This window comes from Callorhinchus milii, unplaced genomic scaffold (genome assembly GCF_018977255.1).
Source record: "Callorhinchus milii isolate IMCB2004 unplaced genomic scaffold, IMCB_Cmil_1.0 Scaffold10, whole genome shotgun sequence".
Lineage (NCBI taxonomy): Eukaryota > Metazoa > Chordata > Chondrichthyes > Chimaeriformes > Callorhinchidae > Callorhinchus > Callorhinchus milii.
Genome location: NW_024704751.1, coordinates 19,422,235 through 19,437,672, shown reverse-complemented (window position 1 = coordinate 19,437,672; position 15,438 = coordinate 19,422,235). Strand labels below are relative to the sequence as shown.

At 47.1% G+C, this 15,438-nt stretch overlaps 2 long non-coding RNA genes across 2 annotated transcripts; both read right to left on the bottom strand.

The window, feature by feature from the left end:
• Nucleotides 1-6,196: 6,196 nt before the first annotated feature.
• LOC121849782 lies at nucleotides 6,197-8,638 on the bottom strand. Its single transcript, XR_006085332.1, has 4 exons — nucleotides 8,620-8,638; nucleotides 8,063-8,080; nucleotides 7,535-7,551; nucleotides 6,197-6,598 (listed from the first exon to the last, which is right to left on the bottom strand). It is a non-coding gene; the product is annotated as an uncharacterized LOC121849782 (long non-coding RNA).
• Nucleotides 8,639-9,186: 548 nt separating this feature from the next.
• Nucleotides 9,187-11,533, bottom strand: LOC103187329. Its single transcript, XR_006085333.1, has 4 exons — nucleotides 11,462-11,533; nucleotides 10,498-10,527; nucleotides 10,256-10,267; nucleotides 9,187-9,202 (listed from the first exon to the last, which is right to left on the bottom strand). It is a non-coding gene; the product is annotated as an uncharacterized LOC103187329 (long non-coding RNA).
• Between the last annotated feature and the right edge of the window lie 3,905 nt (nucleotides 11,534-15,438).

Sequence of the window (15,438 nt, the reverse complement as noted above, 5' to 3'; positions counted from 1 at the left end):
AGTTGTGGATTGAGTGACCATATTATATTTAATTTTTTTTGAAGGGATTATCACCCCCGGAAAAGCGATCCACCAATCGACTACCAACTGGATTTTTACTTACTGCTAGGGGAAACAGAGCGATTGGAGTAAGGAAACTTGATCAAGGTTTCACTCTGCCTGGGAATCGAACCTGGATCCTCACACTTCGGAGGGGGAGCGCTCTAACCACTATGCTACAGGACTCCATAGCTGTTTGCCATGGCTGGGTCCCAAACTCAGAGATTGTCCACTAACCCAATAAAAGGTAACATGGTTTGTGATCAATATTTTCATATCCTGTATTATGTCACATATCATCCTGCAAATGAATGCAAACAATAAAATAGATTGCTACATGTTTCTCTCCAATGTTCAGCACACGGGAGAGAATTTTGACCTTGTCAGTTTCTTTGGTAAACAGCGGCAAAATCCACTGAACCTCGGAATGATTCTCTTGAAACTTAAAAGTATAAAGTGCCTGTCATCATTAGCAACACAGCGCAGCATTCAATCCTCGTCCAACGACGTGAACTATAGGAAAAAACAGGAGAGGTTGAGGGTGTGTGGACAATTGGGAAGCACAGCGTGTCTGGGGACGCTGCCCTGCCTGAGGGGCGTTATATAAGTGCAAGTTGTTATTGTTGTTGTATCTGGTACACAGCACTGAGCGAGGATGGGTCACCCCCCAAAATTCTGCCACCTTTAAAGTTCTCATTCTCGCGTGTGTACATGTCAGCATCGAATCCACAGGCACTCCTCTGCTCTTCTGCCCTCAACGGAACAGCATCGCTTGGCACAAAGCAGATTGGAATGACTCCAGGGGTCGGAGCGGCCCCAGGGGTAGGAGCAGCTCCAGATCTTTTGCCCTTTTGCCCACATATTGCCTGTGGGCACCGCCATCACATCCAGCTGCCGCTCTATGAGGCCTGTGTTGCCATGAAGAGTTTGTCCTGGATGCTGCCATCCAGAGATAGGGATCAGAACACTGCAGGTAACTCACTGCTCAGTGCCACTTCGGTGAGCACTGATAGCTGCCCACAGCTGAGAAGCATTCCACCTCTGCAACAGAGAAACAAGGGGATAATCTGACACACACCAACCACTAGACATACTTCTCACATGCAAACGTATGCACGCACACGCACACATACACATGCAAGCATCCATACTAAGTATCGAGACACACACACACACGCGTATTCCCAAAAAGTATACACAATCACACACAATACAGTAACATACACATATACTGTACATAGATACACACACACAAACACACAAACACATTATACTATGTTTTAAAACCAAACAGCACAGTTGGTTTCTGTTGTAATATGGTGGTTTCGATACATAAAATCGACAGAGGTATTATAACAGATTTCTGCTGTCGTCACTACTTCCAGCCATTTGCAACAGCCACACTCTCTATACAGACACCCGCTCAGAGGTAATAAAGTGCATCTCCAATCATGTTAACAACTAGCCTCAATCAATAGTAATAATATTGGATTGGTTAATGCACATTATCACGTCGGAAAGACCTTTCAAAGCTGTTCACGGGATTTATGTGAATGAAGTGACTGTGTATTTTGTTGCCTGGTCAGTGAGTCAGAGCTCGCTGACTGGCATGACAGCCAACGTGCCTCAGTGATTGAGATTTAATTTTCCCACTTAGAACTTTCCTGGTTTATTGATTGTGTCCTACCCAGTGCTGTGAATGGAGACCTTCACCTCACACCTGGCCCAGTGGCCCAGAAGTTATTTGCCCACAAAATACAGAGTCATACACTTTACAGTATATTCTGTGAAGTGCTTTGGGGCGTCTCGAAGACGCTATGTCAAATGCAAGGATTATTGTTACTATTCTCGCTGTGGAACAGCACATGACCCAGGAGCAGGGAAGTTATATTAAGAGAAAGGATTGGGTTTCAGGAGACGAGAGCCAGACATTACCTGATCTGAGTGTACGTCAGGTCATCTCTCGTGGCACTGCTCAGGAGGTCCTCCAGTGAATACCCGTGTGCCACAATCTGCAAACACAAGAGCAGTGTTAGTGCTCGCAGTGTGCATGTCGTTCACACCAAACACAAAAGGGAATAACTGCCACCTGAGTTATGGCAGTTATTCCCTTTTATAGGAGTGGCTCCAGGTGTAAGAATGGCTCCAGGTATAGATGTTGGGTCTTCCAAGTGAATGATACAGGAGTCGCTGCGCTGCTGGGGTGTTGAGATTTGGGTGTGGAGTGTGGAGATGTGTGTGAGTGTGTTTGTGAGTGGGTATTGTGAAGTACATGTGTGTGTGTAGAGGGGTATTATATTGTGTGTGGATGGGTGTGGGTGACGTGAAAGGTGCAATGGAATTGTATTTGTTGTTTGTGTATGTGTGTGTGTGTGGGCGAAGTTGCAGAGTCTCACCTTTTTGAACTCTGTAACTCGTGATTGTCACTTTTTAGGGACTATTTATAAAGTTAGTAATCAAAGTAAGACAGGCAGCTCTCAAGGTCATGTCGTGTGTTCGTGTGTATACGTGTGTGTGCATAAGGATCTGCTGATCTATCACACTCTACGAATGAGAAAGAAGCTGATACGGCTGTGCGAAGAATGCTAGTGTACATTCACGGCATGTTTGTTAAAAGGCAATAATTAATGTGATGCATTTACTGCAGTAAATTGGGCAACATGGATGAATGCTCCGGGGAGACCTGCTGGTGGTTTTCTTGGTCAGCCAGGTATCTAACACACGAACAAACCTATCACCATGCTTAAAGGTCTCTGAACTGAACCACACCCAGTCTAGACTGACTCTCGTGCAGTGTTGGGGGAGCCCTGCATTGGAAGCCGGAGGTACCGACTTTCGGATGAGGCTTTAAACTGAGGTTCCGTCTGCCTGTAGAGAAAGACATTAAAGATCCCACTCGCTATTTGAAAAAAAATCCTGTCTGACAAACCCCCGGATAAAATTGGTCACTCCCATGTGTTGGAGTATTAGGCACAGACTGGCAAGAGCCAAGGTTTAGAAACCACAGATTCTGCCAGCTTCCGAGGTGCAGACCCTGCGGAGTATCAGAGACAGTGCGGTACAGGAACAAACTGGTACAGGAACAAACAAATTAAGGACTTGAACACACGGCTAAAAGAGTGGTGCGGAAATCAGGGTTTCTTTTTATGGGCCATTGGCATGAATATTGGGGGACAAGAGAGCTCTTTCGGAGAAAAGGGCTGCATTTAAATCGTGCTGGGACAAACGTCCCAGCTAAACGAATTAACAGGGAAATAAATAGCAATTTAAACTAGTAAAGGGGGGAATATATCGGTAAGAGAAACCATAAATTAGCATTAGAAATAGTAAAGGTGACAATGCAGAATAGCATGCCAGATAGTAGGAATACGTTAACGAGGGCTAAGAAGCTTGGCAAAGCCGATAAGGAATCAGAGAGGAGAGGCGATGGTAGGAAATTAAACATGTTATATCTGAATGCACGAAGCATTCGGAATAAACTGATGAATTAAAAGCACAGATAGACACATATGGGTATGATCCAGTAGCCATCGCTGAAACATGGTTACAAGGAGATCGAGGGAGTTAAATATTCCAGAGTTCTCAGTTTACAGGAAAGATAGGCACTGTGGGAAAAGTGGTGGGGGTGGGGGAGCCCTGTTAATTAGGGATAAAATAAAAGCAGTGGAGAGGAAGGATCTGAAATCCGATGACCAGGAGGTTGAGACAATATGGGTGTGAAATAAAAATAATAAAGGCCGAAAATATTAATGGGAGTGGTTTATAGACCCCCAAACAGCGATCACAGTATAGCACAGGGTATCAATCAAGAAATCAGTGGAGTGTGTAGGAAAGGTAAACCGATAATGTGGGTGATTTCAATCTCCACATAGATTGGGAAAACCAAATTGGCAAATGTGGGTCAGAAGAAGAGTTCATTGAGTGTATGAGAGATAACTTTCTAGAGCAGCTGCCGAGGAACCAATGGGGACAGGCCATCCTAGACCTTGTTTTGTGTAACGAAACAGGGTGAGTCGGCAGTGAAGGTATTAAGAATCCTCGAGAGCAGAGTAATCACAATATGTTTGAATTCTGCATTAAGTTAGAGAGGGATATAGTTAAATCCGAGGCAAGTATTCTGAATTTAAATAGGACTAACTTTGTAGGTATGAGGAAAGATTTAGGTAAAGTAGACTGGAGAATAAGATTAAGAGGTAAAAATGTTGACCAACAGTGGCAAATGTTTAAGGATGCAGTGCATAATTCTCAGCGGTAGCATATTCCCTTGGGAATAAGAGTACCACAGGGAAAGCAATTCATCCGTGGCTAACTAGAGCAGTGAGGGAAAGCATCAAATTAAAAGAAAAGGCTTATAAAACTGCCAAGAAAAGCGGCAAATCTGAAGATTGGAAGAGTTTTAGAAACCAGCAAAAAAGAACTAAAAAACTCAATAAGAGCGAGAAAAAGGAGTATGAGGGTAAGCGAGCGAGGAACATTAAGTCAGATTGTAAAAGTTTTTACAAATATATGAAGAGGAATAGACTGTGAGGGTAAATGTAGACACTTCAGTCAGAGATGGGAGAAGTTGTAATGGGGGACACGGACATGGCAGAGTCCCTGAATGGGTACTTTGCATCTGTCTTCACCCGAGAAGACACAACCAGTCTGTCAACAATAGAGATGAGCCAAAGGGATGAGGACAGGGAGCAACTTAGGGAAATTTTCATTACTAGAGAATTGGTGCTCGGGAAACAGTTAGCACTAAAAACTGACAAATCCCCTGGTCCGGATGTTTTGCATCCCCGGGTTTTAAAAGAGGAGCTTATGAGATAGTAGAGGCCTCATGTCTGATCTTCCAAAATTCCTTGGATTCTGGAACAGTCCCCATGGATTGGAAGATCGCAAATGTAATAATAATAATAATCCTTGCATTTGATATAGCGCTTTTCACGTCGGGAGGACATCCCAAAGCGCTTCACAGAACACACTGTAAACTGAATTGACTGTATATTTGTGGGCGAACGCGGCAGCCAATGGCGCACAGCAATGTCCCACAAACAGTCGGAGATTGAAAATGACCAATTTATTATTGTTTGTGGTTTTGGAGGGATTATTATTAGGCTCTGTGTGGAGTAAGGAAACTTGCCCAAGGTTTCGCCCTCTGCCTGGAATTGAACTCAGGTCTCTCACTTGCAAAGCGAGTGCTCTAACCACTGAGCTACAGGACTCCACAAAAATGTAACAAAAATGTAAAAATTGTAACACCACTATTTAAAAAAGGTGCAAAGGAAAATATGGGGAACTATAGGCCACTTAGTCTCACATCAGTGATAGGAAAAATTTTAGAATCGTTGATTAAGGATGTGGTAGTGCGGTATTTAGGGCACAATATAATTAGGCCAAGTCAACATGGCTTTACAAAAGGGAAGTCATGTTTGACAAATCTCATAGAATTTTTTGAGGACATTTCCAGTAAACGACCCCTCAACCCCTCCACATATGCACCATTTTCAGATCGCGGTTGAAGACCTTCCTCTTTGAGCGTGCCTACGATTGCCTTCCGTTTCTCCCCCGCTTAACATCGGGCTCCGCCACTGACACGTTACCCCACAATGAAGGGCGCTGCGTCAACACAAGTTGTTGTTGTAGATAAACTTTAGACAAGACCAGGCTTTTTTGTGATGCTTTGAATCTTTATTACCAGGTTAGTGACATTGCAGTGAGGCAGAGAAAGGATATCTCATTACAAGCATTAGATGCAGATTGTGCCGATCGGCTCAGAGTTTACAGCGACTTGGAAAGAGAGACCGGAATCAAGCCGCCCGCACTGGACAGCACCTCATCCCGAGACACACAGGAGAGCAGAGGCTCCTCATGGCAGTCATGAGGGAATGAGAACGTGGGCGAGAGACTGGCTTCCCCACACATTCCAATGGAATTGGGAACCCCAAAATCTATCAGATTGTAGGGGGGGGGGATTTTCTCTGGTCATTTAAAGGGGATTTCTCCCAACTCTAAGTGGGGGCGTTGGTCTGTTCTTCCCAGGCTTAAGAATGGTCTTGTCTTGTTGTATCTCAACCAGCCTCATTGATGTTAGCAGAGCACCTTGTCCACAGATTGTTGCCTCTCACAGCCCCCGAAGGCCCGTGGCCTGAGCTCTGGTGCTGACGGACAGGAAGGTGATGGCTGAGAGCTTGTCCGGGTGGCGTTGGACTGGGGGATGTGTCAGAATCATCTCTTTACCGTGAGGACCATAAGCAGCAGAGCCAAGAATGGATCGATTCCTCCAGATGGATGGACAGATAGATGGCTGGATGGATGGATGCATGGACGGGCGGATGGGTGGGTGGATGATTTGACAGGTGGATGGGTGCATGAATGGTTGGATTGGTTGATGGGTGGACAGGCACAATTGATCCAGAGCTACAATCATATCCACACCTTTGATTCTTCACTCAGATCATTGGAGTGAATTCTCAAAGAGCCAAGAAGCAGAAACTATGATTAAATTGATCAGAGGCCGACCTTAGAAATCACAAAGGTTCTGCTCTGGGAAGGCAGCCTGAGCTGCAGTTGCTCCCTGAAAGACAAGAGGACATTAATTGGGTGTCAGCCTGACTATGCCACTCGCACACTCGCCTGTGTTAGTATAAGAACAGGTTAACAGAATAGATGGCTCATATGCCCCTGTGAGTGGGGCTCCTGACTAGAGACTGGAATGCAAGGTTATGAACATACTGATTGAGGAAGAACAGGGAGTACGGACAAGGAGCTGGATAAGGAGGTACACTCGTCTCAGCAGGGCACATAGGCAAGTGGAAAAGTACCATCACGAGGCATCACGGGTACACCAACGAGCTGGGTATAAATACAACAGACACACAAAGAAAAGTTGAGCTCCACAGAGTAAGAACTACAGGTTGCGGAGCCGAGTGCTGGTCATCAGGTACGACGGCTTATCCGGTAGTATATTCTGTTACATTGTTGAATAAACTGTCGTGATTGTACAACTCTGTGTTCAGACCTTTATTGGTTAATGGCGAGGATCCAATCGCGGTAAGAAAGAACCCAACACCTGTGAGGCACTGAGTTGTGGGTTTAGGCCCCACGTCAGGGGCTCTGTGCAAACTGTAAAGGTTCTCATCATTAAATCACAGCATGTTCCGATCCCACTGGAGTTTTCTATTCTAATCTCATTCCCCCTACTCCTTCCTCGTCGTATCGATGCTGGTGCTCACTCACCCACTGCACTAATCGGCTCGCATGCTCTTTCTCCCATCGTGTCTGCTTGTGCTCGCTCCCCCCTGGAGCTCTCTATTCTAATCCCATTCCCCTGCTCTACCCATCCTGTCTGTGCTGGTGCTCGCTCCAACACTAGAGATCTCTATTCTAACCCCATGCCCTGCTCTTTCCCTGTTCTTTGTTCTCTCTTCAAATACTATTCCTATCGGAAAACTCTCCAGAGAGTTGGAAACACAACTTTTAACACATGAAATATTCTGATTTTGATTCTTACCTTGGGATCCTAGTAAGCTGTGAAGAGAACGTGATATAAACATTAATGTCACTGACGAAATGTCCCTCCACAGTTCCCAACAAGAGGAATCGCTGGCGTCAGGAAGAGGTCGTTTTTAAGGGTGAGGATCGAGTGGTTTGGAAACATTAATGAGAATGTCTGATAGGAGCTGGACGATGATTCTCTACTGTGGTGTGTGCAAGGTGAGAGGCACGGGTGCCAGAGAGGAGACTTGTATAAAGTATAAACACCGGCACAGGCTGGTTAGTCAAATGACTTCTTCCATGTTGTACAGTCGATGTAAATCAGTGGCATAGTTCCTGAGCCAAGTGACTCCACAGTTCTCCAGGGCACTGTCTACCAAAGACCGGCTCGGCCCAGCTTATCAGCAGCATGTGTGGGACCAGGGATTCTTCCCACTGAGCTCTGGATAATTTTCACTATCAACGCTCTCGTTGGACGGGGCTCCAAGCTGAACAAAGAGGGGTAACGTTAGAGAGCTCGCAAGGTACGGTTAATGAAACTTACCACGACGCCACCACGGATCTGTCAGGAGGAAACGAATATAAACATTAACATGATTGACTAAACTTGACTCCAGATCTCAAAATATAGAAACATCTTCATCTCATGTCCTCTCTCCCCCACACCAGGCTCCTCAAACTTATCACCCCCATTTCCCCACCTTCAGCAGATCAAGTTCAAGAATTTCGTTCTTTCTCACTGTCAACCCGCCCCCCACATCCTCCCTCTGTGATCTCCTCAAGCCGTACCAGCACAGCCACTCCCTTTGTTCAATGAGTGAGCACCGGCCCTGCTCCATGTCTCCCATTCGGTCACGCTTACAGTCACTGCACTCTTAATGGATTTTCCCTGCCTCAATGCCTCCACGCCAGCCCCCACCCCCCCTTTATCTGTCTTGAATTCCCACCTTATGACCTGCCTTTTCAATGGCACCTATGATCACCCCCCTCTCCCTCGCCGAGCCCCTGCAGCTCTCCGAGACACCAGCCTGCCTGGGGCTCCAAGCTGAACAAAGAGGGGTCACGTTAGAGAGCTCGTAAGGTACGGTGAATGAAACTTACCACCACCCCACCACCGACCTGTCAGGAGGAAACAAATATAAACATTGACATGATTGACTAAACTTGACTCCAGATCTCAAAGTATAGAAACATCTTCATCTCATGTCCTCCCTCTCCTGCACCAGGCTCCCCAAGCCTATCACCCCCATTTCCCCATCTCCAGCAGATCGAGTTCAAGAATTTCATTCTTTCTCACTGTCAACCCGCCCCCCACCCCCGCCCCCACATCCTCCCTCTGTGATCTCCTCAAGCCGTAACCAGCACAGCCACTCCCTTTGTTCAATGAGTGAGCACCGGCCCTGCTCCATGTCTCCCATTCGGTCACGCTTACAGTCACTGCACTCTTAATGGATTTTCCCTGCCTCAATGCCTCCACGCCAGCCCCCACCCCCCCTTTATCTGTCTTGAATTCCCACCTTAAGACCTGCCTCTTCAATGGCACCTATGATCACCCCCTCTCCCTCGCCGAGCCCCTGCAGCTCTCCGAGACACCAGCCTGGGGCTCCAAACTGAACAAAGAGGGGTCACGTTAGAGAGCTCGCAAGGTACGGTGAATAAAACTTACCACCACCCCACCACGGACCTGTCAGGAGGAAACGAATATAAACATTAACATGATTGACTAAACTTGACTCCAGATCTCAAAATATAGAAACATCTTCATCTCATGTCCTCCCATTCCTGCACCAGGCTCCCAAAGCCGATCACCCCCATTTCCCCACCTCCAGGAGATCAAGTTCAAGAATTTCATTCTTTCTCACTGTCAACCCGCCCCCCAACCCCACCACCCACATCCTCCCTCTGTGATCTCCTCAAGCCGTACCAGCACAGCCACTCCCTTTGTTCAATGAGTGAGCACCGGCCCTGCTCCATGTCTCCCATTCGGTCACGCTTACAGTCACTGCACTCTTAATGGATTTTCCCTGCCTCAATGCCTCCACGCCAGCCCCCACCCCCCCTTTATCTGTCTTGAATTCCCACCTTAAGACCTGCCTCTTCAATGGCACCTATGATCACCCCCCTCTCCCTCGCCGAGCCCCTGCAGCTCTCCGAGACACCACCCTGGGTGAATGTGGCTGTTACTCTGTAAATGTAACCTGTATTGTGGTGTGTGTGAGGTGAGAGGTGCAGGAGAGGTTCAGAGCTTGTGTGAGGTTTCCCCGTATACAATCAGTGTGTGAGCCTTGTGCAGGTTGTGGGTCAGTCAGAACATCAGTGAGTGGATCAGAGGGAAGAACAGTCTTGTGATTTTGAATCCCTGTTGGAGATGCAATGTGCTCTTTACGAGTTGAAAAACATAGCTTTAACAAAATAAATATTTTTGTCTCTGCCTCTCGCTCTTTCTCTCTCTGCCCCCCATTCTCTGTCTTTCTCCCTCTCTGTCTCTCTCTCTCTCAGTCTCTTTGCGTTTCTCATTTTTGCTGTCTGTCTCCTCAATCTCTCTCTCTGTCGTTGTCTCTCTGTTTGTCTGTCTGTCTCTCTGTCTCTGTTTCACCTAACAGTGCCTCAAAGCTTTGATGGGTGGGTGTGGGGGTGGTGGAGCTCGCCAATCAACATCGTTGTGAAACAGTTTGTACGGTACGGTTTGGCGAACCAAAGCGATGACGGCATAGATACTGTATGTTTCATGACTTACGATAAGGCCAATCTGCGAAGAGAAGATGATATCATAGAATCATATAATTATACGGCACAGAGGAGGCCATTTGGCCCATCTTTGAAAAGAGTATCCACATCTTATAAACATATAAATGTTATTGTCATTGACTAAACGTCAATCCACATCTCACAACAAGAGGAATCGTCAGCATCACACAGTCCAGACAGCGGAGGGAACGGGCGGCCATGAGAAGAGATATTGTTAGGTTTAATCCTTACTGTTTTGGTATGGTGGGTAGTAATTTTGACCTGTGAGGAGATCAAATGAGGTTAAATGTTAACAGAGTTGAGCAAATAGCAGCTTCAACATGTCTCACAACAGGAAGAACTCAACTTGTTTCTGCAGCGCTCTCTCTCTCTCGCTCTATCTCTCTGTGTGTTCTCTCTCTGTCTCTCAATCCTCCGTGGGGGGAGATAAGCGGGATCTCCTTGGGGCTGAACTGGCTCAAAGGTGACATGCTTGGCAAAGGAATGTCGGAATCGAGCCCATTCTCTGTGGCAGTCTCAGGAGTGAGTTCCTGAGCCAGGCAGGTCCACAGTATTCCAGGGCATTGCTGCTGATGGGGGGAAATGACTGAAGGCTGTCAAACAGTTATGTTTTGGGATGGACCTTGAACGAGTTGAGGCATCGAGTCAGAGGTACTCCAAGATGGAGTTCCGCAGAGCGGCGGCAGGATGCCTCCAATGGTGCGGTGGTTAAGGCGGGTGGGGGGGAACGTGAAACAGACCGGTGCTCCCTGGGGGCCGGGCGTTGAGGGATTTGAAGCTGGGAACGAGGATCTTGACATCAATCATTGTTTTTTACGAGTGATGTAAGGGAAAGGGAAGCTCCCATTATTTCAAGGTTCGGTCAAAGAGGCAGCATGTGGAAGAGGGAAATAGAAGGGTGCAGGAAAGGGGCACGGTGGTGAGGGAGAGAGGAACAGAGGAATGTAGGAGAGGGAGATAAAGGGGTGGAGAAGAGTGGATTAAAGGTGTGAAATAGAGGGAGATTGAGTGGCGTTGAAGAGGGAGAAAGCAATGAAGGAGACGAGGACAGGGTGCCTGAGAAGAGGGATTAGGAGGAGCGGAGACGAGTGTGGAGTGTAAGAATCACTTAGCTCACCAGCATCCGCAGCCTAACCCGATCTCAGGACCTGAAGGGAAAGGGGTGGATTATAGCAGAAGAGGAGAGCGCCTTTACCTTGAACAGCTGACTCCATCGCCAGGAGCCCGACAAGAAGGAGGAGGATTAGGAACTTCATCTTCACAGTTAGTCGCAAGATGACTTTGTGTTCAGTGTGGCCAGTGACTGCTATTTATAGCAGAAAAAGACCCCGAGTTGATATTTATCAGCGGCTTTGGCTCCTCAAATCGTGACTGTACAGATTATTATCACATCAGCCCCTACATGCTTGAGCAGTGGGACATTCAGATAAAAAAGTCAGAATGAATGAAGTGGCCAATATTTTAATTTCTCAGGTCATTTGATGCTTGTCTTGGAGTGTACAGATCTGCTGGAGATTCCAGACTTCACTCAGTCCTCCTCTCTCTCACTCTCGTTGTCAGGGAGAGATCTGCCCACTGACTGGAGTCTCCTTCAGGAAAGGTGTTGTTTCTCTCCTGGTTAGCCTGACTTTTTTGATCAGATCAGTGTCACCATAGTTAAGAGTCTCTAAACCTGGAGCGATACACCCTATTTACCTAATTCGGTAGAGTATTATGCTCTCCACAGAGTATTATGCTCTCCACAGAGGGTTGGCTGGATTCTGACGTTCCCTTGTCAAATATTCCATTAGAAACCACTTTTGCTTCCCCACTGGCCCTCCCCACTTTCAAATCCTACCTGAAGACCTTGCTTTTTGATCAAGCTTATGGTCACCTCCCCACTCTCTCTCCCGCTAGCTCGTTGTCAGACTCCATCACTGTCAAGTGCTCTGGGACGCAACCCTGTGTGAAGGGCGCTATATAATTGCAAGTTGTTGTTGCTGTGTGTGGCCGCAAAGCCCAGTGCACAGAGCAGCGGCCAGCTTTGCCTCCAAAACAATGTCCGCTTCATTTCTAGTTCACCTCACTCAGTAAATCTCTCAGCAAGGTTTTTTGTAATGAGGGTCTCTGCATCAGTCTCAGTCAAGTTGTTCCCCTAACACTGACCTGATGGTCAAGGCCTCCCACGGTTTGCTTTAAGGGTTGGAAGCTTTGCTGAAAGGACCAGAGAACCATGGAAATTTACAGCACAGAAGACAGCCATTCAATCCATTGCGCCTGTGCCAGCTCCTTCAAGAGCAGTCCTTTCAGTCCCCTTTCCATGTACCTGCGCAGGTTATTTGTTCATAGTATTTATGTAGCCAATATGCATCGTGTCTCGACCAACACTCCCAGCAGGGCATTCCACATGCTGCCACAATGTGTGTGGAGCAACTCCTCCTAACCTCCCCATTTACTCACTGACTATGTCAAATTGATGCCCTCTCATCACTGACCAGCGGAAATCAGTTATCCTTACTGACTCTATCAAAACTCTCGCATCATTTTAAAGAACTCTCTCAGGTCAAACCTTGAGATTTTTTGTTCCAGTGGGAAAAAGTTCCAGTTCCTCCAGTCTCTTAAATAAGAAACATAAGAAATAGGAGCAGGAGTAGGCCATTTGGCCCCTTGAGCCTGCCCTGAAAGGTGCCTTTGTTATCTGTCATCTGTGCCTTTGCTACCTGTCCCTCTCTCTCTCACCCTTCTGTTACCTGCCCACTGGCTCCACCACTCCGATAAGAAATCAAAAGCACTCAGTGTACCTGAACTTGGCTGCGAGATCAACCAACAGATTTTGTTCTCACCAGATCCTGTCTGATTCAATCCTTTCACGGGTGTGTGCTGTGCCTAAGGCAACGTTGTACTTACACCATGTCCAGGTGGCGTCACATTACCCTCATGGGTTTGAGCCCTGGTGGACTTTGAGCTCCCAGTCTCCCTGTGCAGCATATCAACCCCCACCAACACTTCCCCCAACTGCTCCTCTTCCTCCCCCATTGCTTATTATGTGATGTCCTGTAGCTCAGCGCTTAAAGCACTTGCCTCGCAAGCGAGAGACCTGGGTTTGATTCCCGGCAGGGCAAGACATTGGGCAAGTTTCCTTACTCTACATGGCTCTGTTTACCAGCAATAAGTAGGAACCCGGTTGTCAGTTGATTGTCGGATGACTTTCCATGGGCAATAAATCCTTTAAAAAAAGTTGGTCACTTCAATCCAGGACTGTTTGTGGGACGCTGCTGTGCACAATTGGCTGCGTGTTTTGCATACAAAATAAACAGTCAATTCACTTTACAGTATATTCTGCGAAGCGCTTTGAGACATCTCAAAGATGTGACAAATGGGCATAGTTTTAGAATCAGAACTGGGAGGTCCAGAATGGACAATTTGAGAGTGTGCGAGTGCGGAAATCTCTGTCAAAGTCGGTTGTCGGTGCGGTAACCATGAGCACATTAAAAAACAGTCTGGGTGCATGTTTCAGGGAGAATAAGGCTGAGGGATACAGGGAAAGAGTCAGATCATGGGACCAGGAATTGGATCTAGGATGGGCACTCATATGAAGAATAAACACCGGCCGGTCTGGAGGACCTGTTTCTGAGCTGCACCTTTTAACAATCTATGAATCACTGAGAGCCTCACAATGCTCTGAGCATCACATGCCCAGTGCCTTATTGTCACCGAGATGACCAGTTTGGTGCCAGGCTCTGGGCAGGTGTACTCTGAACACCGGCACACACTAGAGAGAGAGCTTAAAATGTTTTAAATTCACTCTTGATTTGGAAGCTGGTTTCTTTTTCAGAAGTGAAGAAACATGGCTTTCAAATTAAAATTGAATTTAAGAATGTTTTCCTTAGTTCTTTGCCATTTTCAAGAGTCTGCGTCAACCCCTCACCAGGTGGTACCAGTGGTTCCTGACCAATTCATGTTCGGTTCTTACTTTGCAACAAAGTCTATCTTACACAGAAACCAACCCGCCCAAGATGAGAGGGAAGGGTGAGGGATTCCAGCTGCACTTCCATCAACTTACAAAAGGCGATGTAACAAATGTAAGGATTATTATTTATTATTATCTTCAGTCTTAAGACAAAGTGGTCTTAGAGGCTGAGACTAGGTGGGAATCTGGGTCCCTGATGGACTGGGCTGGAGGAGTACTGTGTATAAGGAGATACAGCAATACTGTCCCACAATGGCTCAGTTGGTGCAAAACAGTCACAAGATCACAAGATGGGTTTGGATGAAGAAGGCGCTTTGGCCCATGTGATCTCGTCCCTCCAGAATATGGTGGAACCATCGCTCAACGGGAAGGGATGTGTGCTCGAGCTAGGGACCAGAACACAGTGGCAATGCTCTCACACGTTTCATGCTGAGCTGTGTAGCCCACCGGGAAGCTCTGCAGGGAGTTCCTGGTACCTACTATGCACTTAGTGAGGTTCAAACCCACACTTGTCTGATGTTGAACGACCAACTAGTGACTATCCCCTTGGGGGTGGGGGAAGTAAGTGGGGTCTCCTTGGGGCTGAACTGGCTCCAAGGTGACATGTTTGGCGATGGAATGTCAGAATCCAGCCAGCCCTCTGTGGCAGCCCCTCTAGCGAGTGCAGTTCCTGAGCCAGGCGGTCCCGCAGTACTCCAGGGCACTGGTGACGACAGCATAGCTCATCGACAGGGCCTGAACTGCGTATTTTTGGATGAGTTGGAGCTTGTGGAGGGTGGAGCTCGGGAGGCTAGTGAGGAGAGTGTTGGACAGTCAGTCCTTGGGGTAACTTGGCCTGAGAGTCAGTCTATAATCATAGGCTTCCCACTCACTTGATGATGAGGCGTGTGTTTCCCTTTGGAACCCAGGTTGATGTTTAAAGTTTAAGCTGAACACATCTTACACCACATCCTACACCGCGACCCTCTAAACAACCGGAGGCTTTAAGTGTTGGATCCTTTGTTCACCAACTTCACGTAAACACGCACGCCCAGGAGACTGAGCCCAGATGCTTGTAACAACCACAAAACCCTGAGTTTATTCCAGAGATTGCTCTTCCCCAACACCAGGACTGAGCCATGGGGACAAACCATGACATGCTCCCAGAGCAATGGGTGGGTAGAAGGGAGTTCCAGCTAAAGCATCAATTCGCTCTGTTAAAGAACTGGGAATGTACCTGTTTG